The sequence below is a fragment of the Saccostrea cucullata genome, unplaced genomic scaffold (assembly GCF_032062105.1).
Source record: "Saccostrea cucullata isolate Sc308-1 unplaced genomic scaffold, CSIRO_AGI_Scuc_v1 ctg1163, whole genome shotgun sequence".
Classification (NCBI taxonomy): Eukaryota; Metazoa; Mollusca; class Bivalvia; order Ostreida; family Ostreidae; genus Saccostrea; species Saccostrea cuccullata.
In genome coordinates this window covers 159,116-165,758 of record NW_026926444.1, presented here as the reverse complement: position 1 = coordinate 165,758, position 6,643 = coordinate 159,116, and positions in this window count along the sequence as shown.

The window sequence follows — 6,643 nt, the reverse complement described above, 5'->3', positions numbered from 1 at the left end:
GATGGCCCAGCCCACGAGCAAATCTTTTGTGATTTACCAAACTTACTTAAAATAAAATCTGCTTTCTGTTTGGTAGTCCTATACCAGGAGCAAATAAAAAAAAAACGTGCTCCAAATTTTGAGTGCACTAATTAATGTACATTTAACAGTAATGACTTGACAGCTACCTTTATGAATTCCATTTATTTAAATTATAAGAAAAATTAAGCAGATTAGATGGGAGATTTAAAGCTCGAGTACTCTGCTTTTTTTGTATTTCCTTCCTTGACTGTTTAACGATGGATGAAGTGACCATTCATTTTGACATGTTGTTTCACGGTATCTCATATATACCTATATTCATGCATTTATTTTGATTCACACTTTAAAATGTCTATTCCCATGTCAAAATTTTGCCCACCACTACGCTATTGTAATTTTTTCTTGACATTTATGTGCTGTTTTTTGATATTGACAACTTATAAATAAATTAGAGTTTCATGTCGTTTGATCCATTTTTACTCAAGTTATCGTCCCTAATCTTTAAAGATTTTAAATGACAGTAAAATCTCATATTTTTACCGGTATTTGTTTACTTTTTGTTGTTTTGAACATTGCATGAAGACACCTACAAATTCATGTCTATAACGATTTTCGAAATATAAAACTTCAAATATTATAGTATATAACTTCTGAACAATTCTACATTTAATTAAATTCTCTGGAATCCATGTTAATTTGTCACCACGAAAATATTTGATTTTAGTTTTTCTAACTTTTCTTTAAGTTTGCTACATGTATGTATACTTTCTGAAGAAACAGTTGTCCTTTTGTATATTTTTTTTTCTAATAATGAAAAAAATATGAAAAAGTGACAATGCTAGTTTACCTTTTTGTTCGGAGAATGTATGATATAATTGATGTTGATATGAAATAATTTTTTAAAAAATGTTTTTGACAGTCTCAGTTCGCTTGATTGGAGGATCGGCATCTAATGGAACAGTGATTGTAACACTGGGAAATACAGAGGGGAGTGTCTGCGATGACAACTGGGATAACGATGACGCTCGTGTGGTTTGTGGGATGCTGGGATACAATGGGTAATACCAGAAAAATAATTATATTCAAAGTAGAAATGTTAGAATTAGCAAAATCCCTCCACAAGTATTGTCATTCCGCGCCAAGTGTTGTGTTCAGAGTTTGGTAAATTGATCATATCCTTGAAACGTACAGAGGGTTTATAAACAGGATTCGAGCTCTGTTATTGTTGATGTTTACGATTCACTGGGAGCGTTCAATTGTTAAAGTCTGCTCACCACACCTGCACGGACTGACAATATGCTATGTGAATGTTTTTCTTTGGAACATTTCTACTCTGAATTTTCTGGATTATAGTTTAATATTTTTCAACTATATACAACAAGGTTGCCATTTTTCCGAAGGATTGAGAATAAAATTAAAATTTGTGAAAGCGCAAGGATGTGTCAATCAAACCAGTATAAAATTTTGAATTTTTATTAACTTTGAAATGAAATAAGTTTTTTAATATATTTTTGAGTGAAATGCTATGAAAATATAAAAGTCGTGATATTTTACAGAAAACATTAATTTCAAATGTGTCTTTGCACATTTAAGGGTTTTACAATAATTAAATGTATTTGAAGCATTCGTACAGAACCATTAGCTCTAGTATTATGTATATTATGATACATGTATATGAAAAATCAACTACTGTTTAAGTATGTCAAACTTTTTTTAGCAACTTATAAACTCTTTTTCAGTTACCTTTCGATTTTCAGCACTACAGCTCAGGCAGTATCTAACGCTCGTTTTGGAGAATTTTCTGGGCAGATATGGATGGATGGAGTCAATTGTGGGGGTAGTGAATCAGCTCTTGATAAGTGTACCTTCAACAGATTTGGAAAAAAATGACTGTAGTCATAGCGAAGATGCTGGCGTAATATGTTACTGTAGTAATTTGCCTTACAGAGTTTAACGAACACAGGAAATTTAAAATTGATTAATTTGAGTAAGTTATATTAATTATGCATTCGCTGCTTGATTGTGCCAATATATACAATTTATAATATTAATTTTTAAAGATATATATATATATATATATATATATATATATATATATATATATTAAAATTCTATGAATTTGTAAGAAATAAAAAAAATAAATGACAGAACAATTTTATAAATCTTATAAGATGAGAGAGAACAGAAAACATGAAACGTCTTTTACAGTAAAAAAAAAAAAAACTCCAGTGTTTTAGTATATATCACGACAGGTTAACTTTGGTATCTCGACATCGGATATGTCGACGTCCGTCAACGGCCCCTGCATTAACTATATAAATGACTTTTTAAAACTCTTGATACATCGCCCTCGGTTGAATACCCCGCTTATCTCAAAGTATATTCACAGTCCCAAGGGCAAACTTTACTTGAGATATGTCTACAACCGCATGTTTCTGCTCTACTGGACATAACTGTTTGTCTGAGAGGGTCGCTTTCACATCCATATTTTCATTGCGCACTTTGTTTCATAGACTTTGTTCGTAGTCGGATCCAAAGCCCCCTAGGCATCTTTGAGACGTTTATTACTTAATGTTCAGCTTGGGTAATATAATTGACAACTCTACACGATTCTGTGTATATTTTTCTCAAAACCTAACATAACTTTTACATTTGACGCATTTATCATTTTTTTCTGACTTTCTCTGATGTGTTTATATAGTTTCAAGTTTATAGAACGCATTTTGTATCCTGGTTTGACAAAGAGCATGTTACATTCTAATCTTGGATGGAAATCTTTGTTAATTTCAAAAAGCTTTCGATTAAGAGAAATAACGCTTTTACAAATAAATTCGATTTTTTTAAAAAATAACTTCTTTGATTTTTTTTTATTATACATTTATAAAATAAACGGGATGATGAAATACATGTTATGCTGACCTAGCTTAGAGATCATTTTCCGATGGACCCGTTGGTGTGGAGATAACGAAGTTTACCTGTTTTTTTTTTAAATTTTTTCATGCAACAACGATGTGTATGATTTACATTACAGTGTTCATGTTTAAAAACAACAGCTATCAATACATTTTGATGACGTCATCATTTCATAATTATCTTGTTTAAGTTTTATATACTGGTGTCTCATTATATCGCAGTACTTAAAACTTTTGCATAAAAAAATGTAATTCCAATTCTTTACTTTAACTTTCATCAAATGATATTCATAAACCAAACTATGGTCTAACTTTTTGGTGTCAAATTATTTCCCAAGCCTTCTTCGTTTAATTTGTAATCTATTTTTAAAACAGGCAGTCTTATTTACCTCCTAAATTGGAGTGTCTCATAGTATCGCGGTATATGGGAAAACATTGAAACTTGTGGTTGACTTGGACTTCAATTCTTATTTTCAGTGAAAGGATGTAATTCTACATAAAAAATACATAATTATACAAACTAAAGACTTTCAAAACATGAACTTTATTATGGATTTTACTAGATCAATGGTCTAAATATAATAAAAACGGGAATGGAAATCTGTAAAATTACGTTTTCTTTGAATAAAAATTTTTCCGACGCATGTTCCATTCTCTTTAATCATCAAAAAAATTTACATTTAGACGACAAGCAGATAGTTTTATCCACAAAAGTGATATGAACTATGTAACTGATTTTTTGGAATATGTATACCCTGATACAATGGAACCTGCGATATAATGAGAATCAAGTATATTAAACATTTTTCATGGGATCATTGTGGAGAAATTCATCAGAAACCTAGTTTATGTACTTTTTTGTGGTCAGCTATCCTTGTCAGTGCCTGTCTACTCATCAAAATGAAAGACATGTTTTAACCTGTCCTACGGAGCCTACGACCTTTCTCTGTGCATTATGCCCACATGCATATCTTAAAGCAGTTTTGTCAATAGATTTCTTGACCTCTTTAAGGGATAAAATCATATACTTTCTCCGTAAATATATGTATAAAGTTTTGATTCTTTATGTTCACGGGTCCATTATTGATATCATTGGAATTTTCAGTCAGAAATGAAACATATACATGAAGACATGAGTCTTTATTTATGTATATTAGAACATAATTAGAAATTAAACATGTTAAAATTACTAAAGCATTATTAAAATGTCATAGTGTACATGGTTTGGATAAACAAGAGCCCCATGGGCCACATCGCTCACCTGAGCACTGTGGCTAATAAAAAGTAGCAATTGGTTTATTATTGAAGATTTTAAATCCAAAAATAGTCCAATGACCAATCACTGCTTTGCTATTCTTGAGATAATTTAAAGAATTTTCCTATACATTTCTGTGTAAAACTTTGGTCGGCCATTGTGGCCCCGTCCTACCCCCAGGGGTCATGATTTGAACAAACTTGAATCTACACTACCTGCGTATGCTTCCATATAAATATGAGCAATTATGGCTTTGCTATTCTTGAGAAGAAGATTTTTAAAGAATTTTCCTGTATATTTTATGTAAAACTGTGGACTGCCTTTGTGGCCCCGCCCTACCCCCGGGGGTCATGATTTGAACAAATTTGAATCTATACTAGCTGAGGATGCTTCCATATAAATAGGATAAATCATGGCTTTGCTATTCTTGAGAAGAGTTTTAAAGAATTTTCCTATATATCTCTATGTAAAACTTTGGTCGGCCATTTGTGCCTCGCCCTTCCCCCGGGAGTCATGATTTGAACAAAATTGAATCTACACTAACTGAGACTGCTTTCATATAAATATGACCATTCGATAGCAAACACAGTTAGTAAACACTATTGAAACACAACCACTATTGAAATAATTATATCAATAGAGGTTGAGAGTACATTTCAATAACAAACATAGGTAATAACCACTCTTGAAATACGACCATTATTGAAATAATTATTTCAATAGTGGTTGAGAGTGCATTTTATAATTATTTCAGTTTTATTGAAGTCGAGAGACATACATCTCATAGACATAACACATGTAATAATGAAATTAACATACATCTTAACACGTGTAATAATGGAATAAACATACAACGTACATGTACAAAGCATATAATATTTCTGATAATCTATAAAATTGATAAAGATGCAGTTCTTGGGGCATTCGCTAATTGCGAAAATTTTCCTAAATTACATAATTTTTTTTATATTCTGTGTACTGAGTAGCTGTACCCATTTGAAGACGCTTGGTCTTCGGGAGTAGTAGGATTTAATGATTTTTGTCTTAATGTGTTGTAATGTGGACATTTTAACACAAAATGGAATTCATTTTCTATGTTACCGAATTGACAGAGACTACATGTTCTGTTATTTCTCAAAGTTTTATTATATCTTCCTTGTTCAATCATTACGTTATGCGCAGATATGTCTTAATCTGGTAATTGTTACTCGATATTTTAGATTTATTGGTTTACATAAATTAGACTGAAGGGTAAAATTATCTACCAGGTGTTGATAAATGAGACATTTTGGTGATTTACCTAAATCTGACATAATGTTTTGGATAAATTTCAATAACAAACATATTTAAAAACCACAATTGAAATACAACCACTATTTAAATAATTACTTCAATAGTGGGTGAGAGTGCATTTCAATAACAAACATAGGTAAAAACCACTATTGAACTACAATTAATATTGAAATAATTATTTCAATAGTTGGTGAGATTCATTAAGATTGCAACCACTGTTAAACATTGTTTACTTTTGAAATAAAGATTTCAATATGGATTAACGAGGCCGGGTCTAATTCGAGTGCGCATGACTTTTGCGTAGCCGTTTAATTTCACAAAGTCATCAGTGCGACAGTACACCTTATCCAAATATTGTGATTTTAATAAAAAAATAACATTATTTGAAATACCTACGGTTTGAAAATGTAATTTTACGACAATAATTTCGAAAAAAAAACGCTGAAATGGCTCTGACAAAGTCAATGTTTTCCGATTTTGTAAGCAATGCATGACGCTGAAGAATGGCATATGGCTCGCTTATATATATGTTCGTAGACGTCCATGGATATTATACCAAAAAGTGATGACAAAACATCAGAAGAAACATAGCAGCAATCTAAATATTGCTATATATTACCGAAACATTTTATATGCACCTATAATTCATTTGCACCGATATGTATTTATAGCACAATATGGCAATTTTAAAACTATTGAGCATCAAAAAAAAAAAAACTTTGAAATTAAGACATAGATCAAACTAGATGGTTAACGTTTTTGAAATTTCGCAATTTGGTGACTTTTTAGAGTAACTTTCATCTACTTAACTGAAAAAGAAATCTCTAGGGCAGAAATACAAACAAGAGGCCCATAGGCCACATCGCTCACCTGAGCACAAAAGCTAGGAAAAAGTAGAAAATGTTTTTTATTGTAAAGTTTAAATCCAAAAGAAGTCCCGTGACCAATCATGGATTTGCTATTTTTTAGAAAATGATTTTTAAAGAATTTTTCGATAAATTTCTATGGTCGGTCATTTTGGCTCCGCCCTACTCCCCGGGGGTCATGCTTTGAACAAACTTGAATCTTCACTACCTCAGCATGCTTCCATTTAAATATGATGAATTATGGCTTTGCTATTCTTGAGAAGATTTTTGAAGAATTTTCCTATATATTTCTATGT